Source organism: Felis catus, chromosome B4 (genome assembly GCF_018350175.1).
Source record: "Felis catus isolate Fca126 chromosome B4, F.catus_Fca126_mat1.0, whole genome shotgun sequence".
Classification (NCBI taxonomy): Eukaryota; Metazoa; Chordata; class Mammalia; order Carnivora; family Felidae; genus Felis; species Felis catus.
This window is the reverse complement of record NC_058374.1, coordinates 89,286,866-89,302,666: the sequence shown is the minus strand read 5'-3', so window position 1 is coordinate 89,302,666 and position 15,801 is coordinate 89,286,866. Positions and strand designations below refer to the sequence as shown.

At 40.9% G+C, this 15,801-nt stretch overlaps 1 protein-coding gene across 6 annotated transcripts in view; it reads right to left on the bottom strand.

Moving 5' to 3' along the window:
- SRGAP1 (SLIT-ROBO Rho GTPase activating protein 1) overlaps positions 1-15,801 on the bottom strand; it is a 289,170-nt gene that overhangs the window by 236,983 nt on the left and 36,386 nt on the right. The window contains exon 1 of one of the 6 annotated variants that reach the window (XM_045062018.1): positions 3,034-5,761. The exons of 4 other annotated variants lie outside the window; for them this stretch is intronic. The gene's annotated coding sequence lies outside the window, so the exon portion shown is untranslated. Of the gene's footprint in view, positions 1-3,033; positions 5,762-15,801 lie in introns of those variants that run through there. One more of the 6 variants, XM_045062021.1, reaches the window with a different exon arrangement.

Below are 15,801 nucleotides of genomic sequence, written 5' to 3'. Positions count from 1 at the left end.
TTGACAGTAGTCAGGCCTCCAGTAAGTCTTTAGCATGTGCCAACTCTCCTTGGAAACTCCCTCTTGACGTTATCTCCCCAACTCGGTGAAACAGTCACACACTGCACCCCCGCCCCCAACACACTTGCAGCGCAGCTCTTCTGCCCATGGGTCCCGTCCCTGTGCTTTAATAAGATCACCTTTTCGCACCAAAGACTTCTGGAAGAATTCTTTCTTGGTTGTTGGCTCCAGACCCCATGCACTACCCCCTGCCATTACCCACCAAATTCATCAGTAGCATCAGATGTAACTACAGTAAGAAAGTTCTAATGAATATTGAAATGTTTAAATGTTCAGAGCTAATAAAAGTAAAATGTAGCACCTGGGTGGCTCAGTCCATGAAGCCCGACTCTTGCTTTGGGCTCAGGTCATATCATCTTGCATTGGGATTCTCTCCCTCGAGCTCTCTCCGCCCCTCCCCCACTCACACACATGGGTGAACACGTGAATGTTCTTTCAAAATAAACATTTTTTTTAGAAATCTAAAATGTAGCAGACTTATGTGAGGATTTGTCCAAGGTCACTTACGTAAGTCACTTGGCCTCTCGAGTTGGTTTTCTCTTCCGTACAATAAAGGGATTGGCCTATTTGATTCCTATCCATTTTCAGCTGTCAAATTTTAGCTGTCAGGCATGTCATGGGTACTCAGGAAACCTTTTCTATTTAATAGCTGTAGCAGAGGACAGCTTAAAATGATAAAAATCAGATCTAGAACCTTATTTTATTCTTTTCGCTGAAACCCTCTGCCACTTTGCAGAGTTATTAATACAGAAAAGTACACTTTGATCTCTTCTTAGCCAGAGATGCCCTGCTGCCTGCCTACCACACGTGTAAGCACTTCTGAGCCCTACATTGGCAAAGCCTGGTTTTCTTACATTAATGGACCCGGCACTGCTCTGCTCAGATCTTCAATTTCTGTATTCTTTCACTTCAGTCTAAAATAAAATCCTCCTCCATTGAAGTCCCAAAATGACACCCTGTTTTTAGTTGACACATACAACATGTATTTTCCAATAAACTAAATAATGTCTGACTGGGGAGTGGGCAGGGAAAGTAGCATAATCACAAAGTAACTATAGCAGCAAAAGACTGGATTCCCTTTGCAGTAGCTTGAGTATGCAGCACAGAGTTCCAAAGATCCTAATTTGGACTGGGGTTTACTATGTTGCTCTTCTTCTAAATGCCTACGTAACCGAACAGCCCAGCTCCATCTGAGATGGCATGCAATCAAGGAAAATAATGGGCCACAGCAAATAACTTCAAAGCCTTGGCACCTCTTAGGTTAATAATATATAATTGCTACAATTTCTTTCAGCACAGTACTTTAATTAAGTGCACTAAAGTCTCTACCTACCAACTTATTTTCAACCACAGGCAGCCATTTTGCACTCTAAAATGAGGTAGCTAGAGTGTTTTTTCAAAAAGTACGCCTCTCCTCAGTAACCTTTCCTGTAACAGTGGCTTAGGGTAGAGACACAGGCTCATTCTAAGCCCACCTTCTAAGATTCAAAGAAGAAGGAGCTGTACCTTTGAAGAGCTACACAAAGTGCTTACCAAGGTTTTATAAACGAGGTGCCATAAATTTTCCATACTGGACCCTCATGCAATGAAAAAAAAAAAAATGGCCTCAAGAGCCAAAAGGTTAAAAAAAAAAAAAAAATAGGGTTGGGAAAACATCAACTTTATGCTATTAAAATATACAAAAACAATACACAAAATATACTCCAGAGTATATTTTAAAAATTCCATTCCTAACACTGAGAGAAGGTGGGAGGTGGAGGTTTTTGACTCACTACCATCATGACTTAAAGGCATTTATCTACAACAGTTTTCAAAACTTTCATAATGAAACTGGCAGCAACAATTCAGTGTTACTTATGACTTCATTATTTCAGAAACTATTTTTCACTATCCCTATCTGAGATTTAACTACAGTATTTAGAAATATGGCAGTAACCACCAGAGAAACTAACTACCAAACATTTAAAAAAAGATTGACGCCGCAGTTCAAGGCTGGAAGTGAAAAACGAAAGGCTATTTTTCATTATACGCATGCTTATTCTATTGTTTTTAATTATGTGCATATACTAGGTTGGTCATCTTTTTTTTTAAAGTTTATCTTGAGAGATAGCAAGCGGGGGAGGGACAGAAAGAGAAGGCACAGAGGATCCAAAGCAGGCTCTGCGCTGACAGCAGAGTCCGATGTGGGGCCTCAGGAGCTGTGAGATCATGACCCGAGCCGAAGGCAGACGCTTAACTGACTGAGCCACCCAGGCCCCCCCAGGTAGGTTTTCCTCTACCATCTTCATCGCTGCACCATACTTTTTTGAGGGGGAGGAAGGCACAGATTCAACCTCCTTTGCCAGTTTATTTTCTGAATGTACTAATATCCTCCAAATGTTAGCCCAGGGGTACAGGGGAGGGAATGAGCAGCTTTGATGGGGGTCAAAAATAACCTCGAGAAGCAGGTGAACCAAAGACCATGGCGTGTGGGGATGGTGAAAAGAACACTGAGGGTCAAGTGACTGAGTAGGGCCATCTCTTACACAAGTATGCTGGAAACACGTAAGCAAGAGAACGGGAAGGACAAGGAAGGACAAACAAGGACAAGAGAGCAGGTATTTGTCATCGGAAAACGTCCCTCTGGTAACAACTCAGGTGTGGGAGTGAAGACCACCAGACGTGGGCCGTGAGCATGCTAAGAGAGAGGTACTGAAGGACTCCCAACAGTGTAGAGGAGCGACCCAGAACCAAGTCCCTGAGTGTCCCAAGGAACAAGAGAGGGTGGGGTCCAGCAGGTGGCCTGACCCCATGCAAGAGGGAGGGCTTCCGTACGAAGAACGAAAGGTGTCTGGAACCAGCAAAGCGGAGCTGAGCAGGGGGTAGAGCTTCCTCTAGGAAAGGCCCCCAGGGATGTATTTCTCCTTGGAGATGAAGAGGAAGAAACGCAAAGTTTTGGAGGAGCAGCCTATGAAGGCTGGGGTGTTGACTTACAGCAGAACCAGTTTTCCGCAAGGCCCGGTAGAAGAGGACAGGAACGGGGCAGAACAGAGCCCGGAGGAGTAGTCGGCTTCCTACCTTTTCTGGCTGAGGACAAAACTGACCAACCACGCAGACCTGCTGTAGGCCAGGTGAAGAGCTTCTTTATTTAAATCCCAGTGAACAATACAGTGTACTATTAGTTTCAGGTGAACCGTGTCATGATTCAGCCCTTGCATACGTTCAGGTGAACAGCTTTCATTGTGTAGCCGTGGGTGCTCGGGCAGGCCTGGCCTGAGGAGTTCAGGTGGTAGCACTTAGGCCTGGGGCGCTCCCTCCTCACCCCAGGTGCGGCTGGGCACTGCAGAGGTGGACGGTGAGTGAAGGGGTGTGGGGGCAGAGGCCACACCCCCGGCTTCAACATACACTGCTCACACCATGTTCCTCTAAATAGTTCCAGTATCAACTTCCCACAGTCAGAAAGCACAACCTTTTGCGTTAACTCGGGTTATTTTTTCCACCATGAAACCAAAACTCAAGCGTTGGTTAGTAGTCACTGCAGCCAGCAGCACGAAGGAGGAAAAAACATACACCTGAACAACATCCACTCATCTACATCCTCCCTACCAGCTTACTCTCCCCTAACTCTTGGCCTGTCAGCCTCAGTTTCTAAAGTGTAAGTGTGGCTCTAAAAAACCATGCTACTCCTTTCTGGTAAAAACAAAAAAACAAAAAAACAAAACAAAACAACAAAAAAACCCAGCACTGGCTTCTTGGGAGTTGGGGAGGAGAGGGGTGAACGAAGATTAATGCTGTTACTCTTATCCAGGGCAGGCATCAGAGCCTGGAGTGTTCCGGAAGTACCTGCGAGGTCGAGAGATGTCATCAGTGTGAACCTGCAGCCATTTGTAAAAGCGAAAGAAGGGAGGGAAGCCACAGGTCAGTCAGGGAGAAACGGCATTTCATGGAAAAACTACACAAAGCGGACAAAAGAGTCGCTCATGGTAAATACACAATAACCATGAGACATTCTTGCACTTTTATTTCAACTCCCTGTGACTAAGAAACATTTAGTATTTACCATATTTATTCATTCAACAAATATACAGTATGCACCTACCATGTGCCCAGCACAGGTTAGATGCTTGGACTAACTCTCTGGGGGAGAAAAAGACATAACTATTTGGTATGACACACACCAGGTCTCAGGATCTTTAGAGGGAAAAGCCAGTTCAGTTGTTAGCTGTCTCTTATGGCACTACTCACTCACTCCCAAATAACAAAGATCTTACACAGGGAAAAACAAACCAACTCTGAGGCCATTATTATTTTCTTTATAGGACAGGCTCTCCTGCTTTGCGTTCCATTGTTTTTACAGAGCAGATCTCTAAAATGTTGTCAAGTGGCATTAAACCTCTAAGAGCAGCAGCCGTGGCTGCCTGTGTCACTACTTGACTAGACAATTCACACATGCTATGCTCTTTTAAAACCTACTTAAGTGGAGGACAGGGGAGGGGAGAGGAGGAAATTAGGAGCCCAGGCCAGAAATGCCACCACCACCTCCCAGTTGAGAATTCTCAAAGGAGTTTCAAGCTCTCCTAAAACCCTCTGCTGAGTCAGGAGGGCATTATGTGTGTGGCTTTGCCCCTCTGTCATTCACACACTCACTCCTTCCTTCCTTCCACAAACAAGCATGGAGCACTTAGCATCCACTCTGCACCTGGCTCTGCCCTGGGCACTGTGGTCACAGGGACGAGGAAATTACAGGATGGATACTGTTCCCACGCAAACGGGGAGGAGAACGACTTTCAAGGCAGAAAAAAACCACACGTGCACAAAATGGGAGTGGGGAGGGGGCCTCTAGGGCCACAGAAAGTAAAATTTAAGAGAAGGAGGAGCCATGGGCAGGGCTGAGGGTGTGTTTTTCTTGGACCAGTCCTCCATCCCCACTGACCCTCTCCATTCATGATCCATCCCAGGTGCCAGGCGCAAGCTTGGTTCTGAACAGAACCATGTCCAGTGTTCCTCAGGGTATGCTGTGACCTAGCTAGACATGAGGGCTGCAGAAGTTTCTGTGGCAGCTTAGACTACCTTGGAGGGGCTTCGTTCTGCCATGAGCTGTATTTCTGACCAAGATGGTAGACGTTACACTGTTTTGTGGCAGAATTACCCAACAATGTGAGACCATGGTCATCCTCCCCGGGTAAAAATGGAAGATAGTGACATGTGCCTGGATAGTTGGGAAGTTGCCAATTCTTTTAGTTTTAACAGAATTTTCAGTCACTGAAAAAAAGCTTTTTGATACAGACAAGAAACATTAATAGCTCCTCACAGTTCTAGAAAAATGTAAAGCTCCTGTCAACATTTACCCTGTGGTGGGAGAAGATGAAAACCCAGAGTACGCAATGCCTTGGACATGTTAATCTTGTGATTTGGTCCATCTTGTGCTTTACTGCAAACCAACTCGGAAAAGAGAAATCTCCACGTTCTAAACAAGAAGACCCAATGTCTGATACTGTAAGAAAAGAGACTCCATACAGAAACTAAATAGCTACAATAAACTCAATGCTACTCAGGGCAACAGATAAAAAGCCTCTGGACTCCATACAGAGTTCTAGAGTCTCTGTGGAAAGTCAGCCCAAGATGGAGGAATGAAGCTGCACCACTTTCTTACACCATACACAAAAATAAACTCAAATGGATTAACAACCTAAATGTGAGACCTGAAACCATAAAATTCCTTGAAGAGAACACAGGCAATAATCACTCTGACATCAGCCATAGCAACATTTTTCTAGATAGGTCTCCTGAGGCAAGGGAAACAAAAGCAAAAATAACTATTGGGACTACATCAAAATAAAAAGCTTCTGCACAGTGAAGGAAACAATCAACAAAACTAAAAGGCAACCTACTGAATGGGAGAAGATATTTATAAATGATATATCCAATAAAGGGCTAGTACCCAAAATATATAAAGAACTGATACAACTCAATACCCAAAAAACAAATAATCCAGCGAAGAAATGGGCAGAAGACATGAACAGACATTTCTCCAAAGAAAACATAAGGATGGCCAACAGACACAGGAAAAAGATGCTCAACACCACTCATCATCAGGGAAATGCACATCAAAACCACAATGAGGTATCACTTCACACATGTCAGAATGGCTAGAATCAAAAACACAAGAAATAACTAATGTTGTGAGGATGTAGAGAAAAAGGAACCCTTGTGCACTGTTGGTAGGAATGCCAACTGGTGCAGTCACTGTGGAAAACAGTATGGAGGTTCCTTAAAAAATTAAAAATACAATCCAATAATTGTACTACTGGGTATTTACCCAAAAAAGACAAAAATGCTAATTCAAAGGGATACATGCACCCGTGCATTTACTGCAGCATTATTTACAATAACCACATTATAGAAAGAGCCCAAGTGCCCCCCATAGATGAATGGATAAAGAAGTGGTATATGTATACAATGGAATGTTAGTCATAAAATGAATGAAATCTTGCCATCTGCAACAATATGGGTGGATCTAAAGAATATAATGTTTTTTTATAAATGTTAATTTATTTTTGAGAGACAAAGAGCAAGCATGGGAAAGGCAGAGAAAGACAGAAACACAGAAGCCGAAGCAGGCTCCAGGCTCTGAGCTGTCAGCACAGAACCCAACGTGGGGCTTGAACTCACAAGCAGTGAGATCATGACCTGAGCTGAAGTCGGACACTTCAACTATTGAGCCATCCAGCCTCTATCAATATTTCTAAAGGAGAGAACACAGAGCAGACCTGAAAGAGCATCTTAAAAGTCTTCTTACTGTGAGAGCCTCAATTCAAAGTGCAGTTTGCAGGCTGTAGGAGAGGGGAAATAAAATGACTGTTGTGGGTGCCTGGGTAGCTCACTCAGTTTAGCATCTGACTTCAGTTTCAGGTCATGATCTTGCGGTTTGTGAATTCGAGCACCGCATTGGGCTCTGTGCTGACGGTGGGGAGCCTACTTGGTATTCTCCCTCTCTCTCCCTTTCTCTGCTACTTCCCTACTTGCTCTCTCTCTCTCAAAATAAATAAATGAAAAAAAAAAAAAAAGACTGTCCTTAGTCAAGAAGAAATGGAGCTTCTTGGGCATTACCTTCCAGACAAATCATGATATGGAAAAAGAGGGGGAAAGTTCTGGTGCAGATGGCAAGATGAGATACGAGGACAAAGAGCTGGAAACCTTAAGAAGCCATTCAAAAATCTCGAAGAAAATTTGGAAAGAGCCATTTCTTCTTCTCAAAGCAGACTCTGTTCCTTGAACTGAAAGCTCGTGGTCACTGGATGAGAACATGGGAAGCTGAAAGAAACCTTCTCCAGACAAGAGGCAGCTGCAGACCTGAGACAGCTCAACCGTAATTACACTCAACTTCTAAAGTGGATCCTCCTGCATCTGATGAGTCAAACCTTTTTCTTCCTCCTCTATTGCCAAATCCAATGTTTCCAATGGGTCTAAATGGGGCGTTTATGGCAAGAGGATTTCCTCTTCCTCGCCCTTCTCCAGAAAGCATGGAGAAACATAACCCCCAACTGCCACCTCCACACCCCCCCCACCAGCTGGCCATCCATTCAGGGTCTCTTTTCCTCATCCTCCCTCATGTGTTGGGTTTTTCCCTGTACACTCCTGTGCGGAAAATAGAAGTGAGATACCTTTGGCGGGGGGGGGGGGTCACTGCACCTCCACACAAATCCCCTGATCAAAATCCTGACACACACAGGGAGGGCCTTAAGTCATTTTGCATCTTACTTTTTACTGTGAAGTACTTTTGAGTTATTTATGGTTAGTTAAAAAATTTACATAAATGTTTTTACTTTTGCTCAAATTGCAACTCATTATTTTTTTTATTTTTTAACATTTTTGCTTATTTTTGAGAGACACAGAGAGACAGAGCACAAGCAGGGGAGAGGCAGACAGAGAGGGAGACACAGAATCTGAAGCAAGTTCCAGGCTCTGAGCTGTCGGCACAGAGCCCGACGCAGGGCTCAAACCCACAAATGAGAGATCATGACCTGAGCCAAAGTCAGACGCTTAACTTACTGAGCCACCCAGGTGCCCCAACTGCAACTCACTGTAAATTTTAGACAGTTTTTAGTGAAAAGAGATAGTTCAAATTACTACATTATATCATATATTTTAGAAAATATAAGCAGCAAATCTGAATCTGATGAGCCAGACCACTGTTCTCTCAACAATACATTATCCACAAGCAGTTAGTTTCAGCTCCCAGGGATGTTTGAAGCAGCAAATGCTTTTCTTCCTGCCAGTGGCTCTACATAACACAGTTGTAGGAAAAAGGGGAACGCTCCCTGTTGGGCTCCATTTTAAAAATCTACTCCAATAATGTGGGAATCAAAACTAATGACAATATTCAACTATTACATGTAAAAATCTCAGTGACTAATGCTCTACATACTTCTTACTGTATGCATTCAAAAGGATTTCCCTTTACAGGAAATGTCAAAATAGGGGTATGTTTTAAACAATGAATAAGCCCTGGGTAGGGCTGTCAGCATGAAGACACAGTCTGATACTAGAGGCATTTTTACAAGTTCAACAATTTTGTATACGCAACAATGTCATCTACTTTTAGCCTTTCTCTCCCTATCTCTCCCTCTCCCTCTCTCCTCCCTCTCTCCTCCCTCTCTCCCTCTCCCTGTGTGTGTGTGTGTGTGTGTGTGTGTGTGTGTGTGTGTGTGTATGTATAATTTTTCTTTAATTTTCAATTTAGGAAGATGTTTGGTTGTAAGAACAAGAGCACTTGCAATGAGAGATGTTTCAGAGTCTACTACCTAGAGGACTTCAAAAAAGGAAAAATGGCTTCCTTCTAACTTCAAGGGAAAAGTCTTACCTTGGTAAATTACCTTTGCTACTACAAAAATGTGTTCTGTTTCAAAAGAGAAGCTTTGGGGATAGACTGAGAGAGACAAGGGCAGGCCCATCTATGACCGAGGAACAGTCTTACAATTCCATAAACTGGGGTGTGTCCGATCTTACTACCACTTGCCCTGCTGAGTCTGTCACTCTCCTTTGAAAACCTCATGGAAATGAAGACATCCAGGGTTAAATGAGAAAGGTCCCTGCTGGCCTGACCCCAAATGGGAATAACGGCCTTGGCAAGTGGGCTTGAATGTCCTGCTAGGCAGGTGGTGGCTTGGCAGCCTGTCACCCAGACTGAAGGCTAACGATGCAACTGCATGATGAACCAGATCTGCACTTTGTCTGGGCTGGAACTGGATATCCCCACACATGCTTCAGGAATCAGCGATGATCTCTGGGCAGCCCCTTACTGGGTCACAGAAGTTTCCACTGCTGACTTCTCACTGGCCTTGAAAAGTTACTTTATGAACTATCTACAGAATGTCATGACTAAGAGTTTTAAGAGAGCTGTCTTGGTCCTTTGTAGGTAACTAATTAGTATTTGGGTACAAAACATAAGAGACCCTGTTTGTTCTTAGACATCTAAGAAGTTGATTTACAAAACAGACTTTAACAAACATTTTGTAAATAAATTCAATAAATTTGCTAACTATAATAAAAAATTTAGGTTCAGTATGATTTTTTTAATATCTATCATTTTGAGCAATAGCATTTTGTCTTTTAAAAATTTTTAAGTTTATTTATTTATTTACTTATTTATTTAGAGAGTGAATGCAAGTGGTGGAGGCAGGGAGACAGAGGGAGAGAGAGAAAATCCCAAGCAATCTCCACACTGTCAGTGCTGAGCCTGACATGGGGCTCGAACTCATAAACTTCGAGATCATGACCTGAGCCAAAGTCAGATACTTAACAACTGAGCCACCCAGGCACCCCAAAATTTTTAATTATAAAAACCTTATAGCAACATTATAAATATTGGAAAGTGGAGAGAAAAAAAAGAGTTATCCTTAGTCTCAACACTACAGTTTCACTTTTTATCTATTCATCTAAAAATGCATATTTAACTTAATTATATTCATGCTGTATAAGCAACTCTATAATTTTCCATTTGTTTTCAACATTGCTTACTTTCATAATATTTCCTACTATTTTATTCCATTAAATTACAACTTTTTAAAATATGGTTTGCTTATTATTTGTTAGGGTTTTCATATTTATTTTACTTTTTTTTAAGTTTATTTACTTATTTATTTATTTAGTAATCTCTACTCCCAAAGTGGGGCTCGAACTCACAACCCTGAGATCAAGAGTCACAAGCTCTTAATACACCATATATCACCTCTCGATATTGTGTTAAAAATTTAAGATAGGAAACCAGAAGTAGCTCCAACCAGACAGAAAAACTGAATGGATGAAAAAGTACTCACTCTAAAAATCATTCTAAAATTTAATTAAGATTAAGTTATAGAGAAACCATCAAAAAAAAAAAGAGAGAATATAGTATTTGTCAGATCTATGGAGAAGTGATCATTCAGTTTATAAGCAACAGAAGATACGGTAAAAGGAAAGACTGACAATCTCAAATATTAAACATAGGTAATTCAAATAACAATATTCTGACAGTTGACAAAGTCAACTGGCAATAAAATGTAAGCTAATAAGAAAACCACATTTAAAAAAAAGTTTAAAGTAACTTTTATTTCAAGAAGGACTCCAGAAGAATAAATTAATGTATATAAAATAGTTTAAGGCAGAAATACGTTAAAACAGCACTCTGGACATACACTTGATTTTCAAATACAACTGCTACGGGTACTCTGAAGCCTCTTGTTTCTTTCAAAAAGTGTTACTACACCAACAAAGACTCTACACACATTAAATGGTAATAATGAGTGCTAAAGAAATGATGAACACCATGAAATGACTTACGTGAATTATGTTTAATCCTCACAATAACATATGCCTCCGTACTATTATTACCTGCATGCTACAGGTAAGGAAAGTGAGGTAAAGGGGTCAACTAACCTGAACAAGGTCATGGAGCTGGGGTGGGAATCTAAACATCGTGATCCAAAGCCAGCATCTAGTCAATATGCTATAAACTTTACTGGTCCTCCAAACAAAATGTAACTGCTAAAATCTATCACCATAGGCTATCAACTTAAAATGATAAATTCTTTCTCCTTACGAATGATTATTACCATGCAAATGAAATTCTGATAACCTTTTCTATCCCCGTGATATGGTAATATTATTCCATATATGTATCATAAAATATCCATAAGTGGTTTACTGTAATGTATCAATGATCTAGATCCCATGCAAGCACTTTGATGTATACCAGCCCAGTCATATGTTCACACACCATTGTGTCTACTGCAGAAAATTACTATCTGTAATCTCAAGAGCTCAATGCCACTGGATTTCAACTAAGGTAAGGTGTGACCCTGACAGTTTCCAGAAAGTCAATGTGACTTTGTAGGTGGTAGAACCGCCGTTGGCTGCTCTCTTGCAATGCTATTACACAATCGGCACCAAAAAAAAGAAGGATAAGAAAACAGTCAACTTCCCGAAATACACAGTACCTGTCCTTTTGGATTATGGGCACTGAAAAAAGCGTTGACAGCAATGTGTGGCTCTGGAGTGACGCCCTCCCCACCCCTCCCCCTCCCAATCTGGCTATATTTTTGAGAGGGACCCTAGCAAAGTGAAGAGCATACAGATAAAGGATGTCGGTCAGGCTGGTGAGAGGCCTGGACAGCACCATGCACTCATTCATTCACACATCAACACATTTTCAAGGTGCACGCAGGGTTTCCCAGGAACGACAAACCAAAAAAAGAATCAGAGTCCCTATCCTTATAAAACCTGCAGTTCTACAGAGAGAAACCAGAGAAAATAATGAGAATATAACATAGAGTGTGGTTTAAAAGAGGTCACAGGAGGTGCTTTCAGATTTCAGAAGATGGAGGAGAAACTGGGGACCTGAGATACCATACTCTATGAGGTCTGGGCTCTCAGGATCAGTGCTGGAGCCACAGGTTGGAACCTGGGGATGGGGATGCTCCAACTGAGGGTCTTGGCCCAGAGCAACATCAGGCTTAATCCCCTAAGAGGATCTCCAGTTACCTCAAACCAGATCACCTTCCATTGGCGGTGGTGGGGGCTGGGTTAAACATGGATTTGGGTAAGTTAATAACGTTCACTTGCAGTTGGTCACTACTTTTTAAGAAGAAGAGACAAATTCACTATTTAGTGACTGATTCTATTCAAGAGTGACTGATCTGGGTATTTTAAAAGAATTCCCATGAATTTGCTTCTGCCCACACTAGTGCCCCTAAAAGTATGACTGTGTGGGTCAGAGCTACCAGTCTGCCATATCTTTATCACCAGTCCCCAAAGAAATAAGCAGAGAGATTAGATTTAGAAATTTTATGTGTTTACTAGATCTCATAAAAAAAAATGGGCTGTGTATATATCTATTTGCCTTTGTTTATTTCATTTTTGTAATAATTCACCTTAGTGTATTTTATAAAAACATTGATTCATGACACGTTGGAAAAAAAATAGCCTTTCACCAAAGATAGTTTGAGAGGCACAGTTCCAAATAATTTTGAGTGTGTAATTACACAGAAGTGTATTTCCTTCCAACTCTTAAAAAAACCAAAGGACGTAAAATAACAAAAAAGTTTTTAAAAACAAAAAAAGCTCTGATGTAGCCGTCAAGGTAAGATTCTCACCTAAGTTTTTAAGAACTATCATTTATTGGATTTATCTTTTTCAGGCACTGAGGCTTACACTTTATTTTTTAATTTTTATTTATTTTTATTTATTTATTATTTTTTTTTGAGAGACACAGAGTGTGACCAGGGGAGTGGCAGAGAGAGAGAGGGAGACACAGAATCCAAAGCAGACTCCAGGCTCTGAGCTGTCAGCACAGAGCCTGACATGGGGCTCAAACCCACAAACCACAAGATCATGTCCTGAGCCGAAGTCAGACGCTTAACCAACTGAGCCACGTAGGCACCCTGAGCCTTACACTTTATATGCATGGGCTCATTCAATCCTCATAGCAACCCAACAAAGTAAAAATTATCACTATTTTACCCGTGAGAAAACTGAGCCCTAAGAAAGCCACGTCACAAGACAATAACTTGAAGCTAGTAGGGGGTGGAGCAACAGGTGAACTGCAAAAGATTGAACTGCAAAGCCAGAACACGATCCTAAGATAACTCAGCATCTACTTACTTATGAATCAACAGGTGTAATGTCTAACCTCTCAGGCAAGCAAGGCATTCCCCATTCCCCCTGGCTCTGTTCCAAGAGATGTGAGGGAACCTGACTACCAAAGTCAACTGTCATACAAACTGCAACTTTGAGAACAAGAATTTGTCTCTGATTTTTAAAAAGGCCACCAACAAACTCTTAATTCTCTACAGTAGTATTTGGCAAACTACAGCCCATGGGCAAAATCCAGCTTACCTCCTGTTTTTATAAATACAGCTTTCCCAGAATACAGCCATGCCCATTAATCTACACATTGTAATTTATGGCCAGTCTTGGATACAAATGGCAGAGGAGAGTAGTTGTGACAGTGACTATAAGAGCTACAATGCCTATAATGTTAACTTCCTGGCTTTTAACAGAGAAAGCTTGTCAACTCCTCTGTATCAGTAAGACCAGCAACAGCACAGATTATGAATCAATAAAGAAAGTTCCAATCTCATTTTAGACATTAGGATTCAGTGTCTGACAAAACAAAACTTCTCTCATGTTGGCTTTAGAGCTGACTTGCATTCTGGATATTTTTTTCCTTTGTCAAATATTTATTTACTTGTCTGTTTATTTATTTATTGCTGAAGTTTATTTTTGAGAGAAAAAGATAGAGGGGGGGAGGGGCAGAGAGAGAGGGGGAGAGAGAGAATCCCAAGCTGATGAGGGGCTCGAACTCAAAGTACCAAACGGTGAGATCAAGACCTGGGCCAAAATCAAGAGTCAGACACTTAACCGACTAGCCATCCAGGTGCACCACCACCCCCCCCCCCCCCGCCCCCGCCCTCGGTCAAGTTTTTAAAGGAAAACGTACCAACTAGCAAATTCTCCCAAGTGAGGGTGGCAGAAAGGTGAAGTGTTTTAAATAACCTACAACATAAAGAGGCTCTGTCATCAACTGGTAGCAGCAGTGTTGTAAGAACCACAGTGGACTTCAGGCATATGTTCTTAACACTTTCCACATATTTGTGAGGATTTCAGGTAATCCTTCTAATGACCCCAGGAAGGTGAGGCCACCAGGTCCCAATGAGATTTGGTAACCTGATTAGGACAGGGCTGATAAGCTAATAAGTACTGAATCTACAATCTGGTCCAACACTCGCTTGGACTCTGAAGCTCACCCGGCACTTCTCCCTTGTGTTGACAAAGAACGGCAACATGCAAAAGAATCTAAATTAATCTAAATCTACCTCAAAATGTAAAGTAACAAGATACAACCAAATTTTGTAAAATGAGAATTTGTTAATATTATAGACCATCAAAATGAAGTAACCAGATATTTGTAACACTACCATTAACCTTTGAAAACAAATGTTTCACCCGACAATTTTATTTACTTAAATGAGTCTGAGTTTCTGTTTTAACAAAAAAGAGAAAAAAAACATGACAGAGACACATCTTAATTACAGGCTTTTTTGGTTCTGATAGGAATGGTATTTTCCTATTAGATTATACTTTCCAGAAGAACAATGCCATTTAAATCCTTCTGAAGGGAAAAATGCCTTCCAGTGGATTTACGTTTGCAAAAAAGAAAGCACTGGCAGAGAGTCAAGTACATATACACATGCCAAATAAGTACAGTTAGAAAACTAAAGAGGCATTCCCATCCATTATTCTCATTTTCAACATTACTGCTAGTTGAGGAGATGCCATTCAATTCCTAAGTCTGGTTCATTGGCTCGCTAATAATTTCTAAGCAGAAAATGACACAGCCAACCAAAATCATATATAGTAAGAAAATAAATTGTATTTGATCCTAAAAAAGTTAAAACACTCTAGTTGGTTACCTATTTGCACAAGCAATACATTCACCAAATCACGTCTGTCTTCTAAATTGATTTTGACATACACCATTCTGCTTGTCACAGTATTTTAGTCAGAAATACTTATTGCATAGTATATAGACTACTTCTAAACGGTAGAAAAATCTTGAACTGTGTAGTTTTTAAACATAATTCTTCATCAAAGGGTTATATGCTTTTTGGAATTTGAGTTCCACAAACACTGTAATTTCACTGTTAAACATATTTACAGGGTCATACATATTCAAATTATGTAATAAAGATAGTACAAACGGCTGATAAAATGCAATTAACATTCATTTACAGTAGCTTAGCAGGCTTTGCCAAACGCTACTTCCCGAAACAGGCTATGAGGCTCTGATTGCATTAAGCTTCCCAATTATTCTTTTCTATCCTATGGTATTTTAACACTATTTCTGAGATTCCAAAAATCATCAGCAAGTGGATTTCAAGGTCTTTCGGAGTTCACAAGGCCTCTAGTCCATGATATTAAAATATTTTTCCCAGATGCCTATGTCTTCCAAGTTCATATTTCTGAATTTCTTATATTTTTATAAACGATGGTTATTTTCGAATTCTGTGATCTTTCCAGTTTAAGTCTATAAAACCGAGACCTTTGATAAAAGGTTTTTCAAACTTTTCATGTTGGTTTCATATAAATAAACACACATTTTTGAAAAAGCACATTACTCTCAATTTCCTCTGGTACATTTCAGATATATTCTGTCTTAGAGATACAATAAACATGATTATTATGTTTTAAGCAGTAAACACTGCTGTCAGCACATTACTTTCA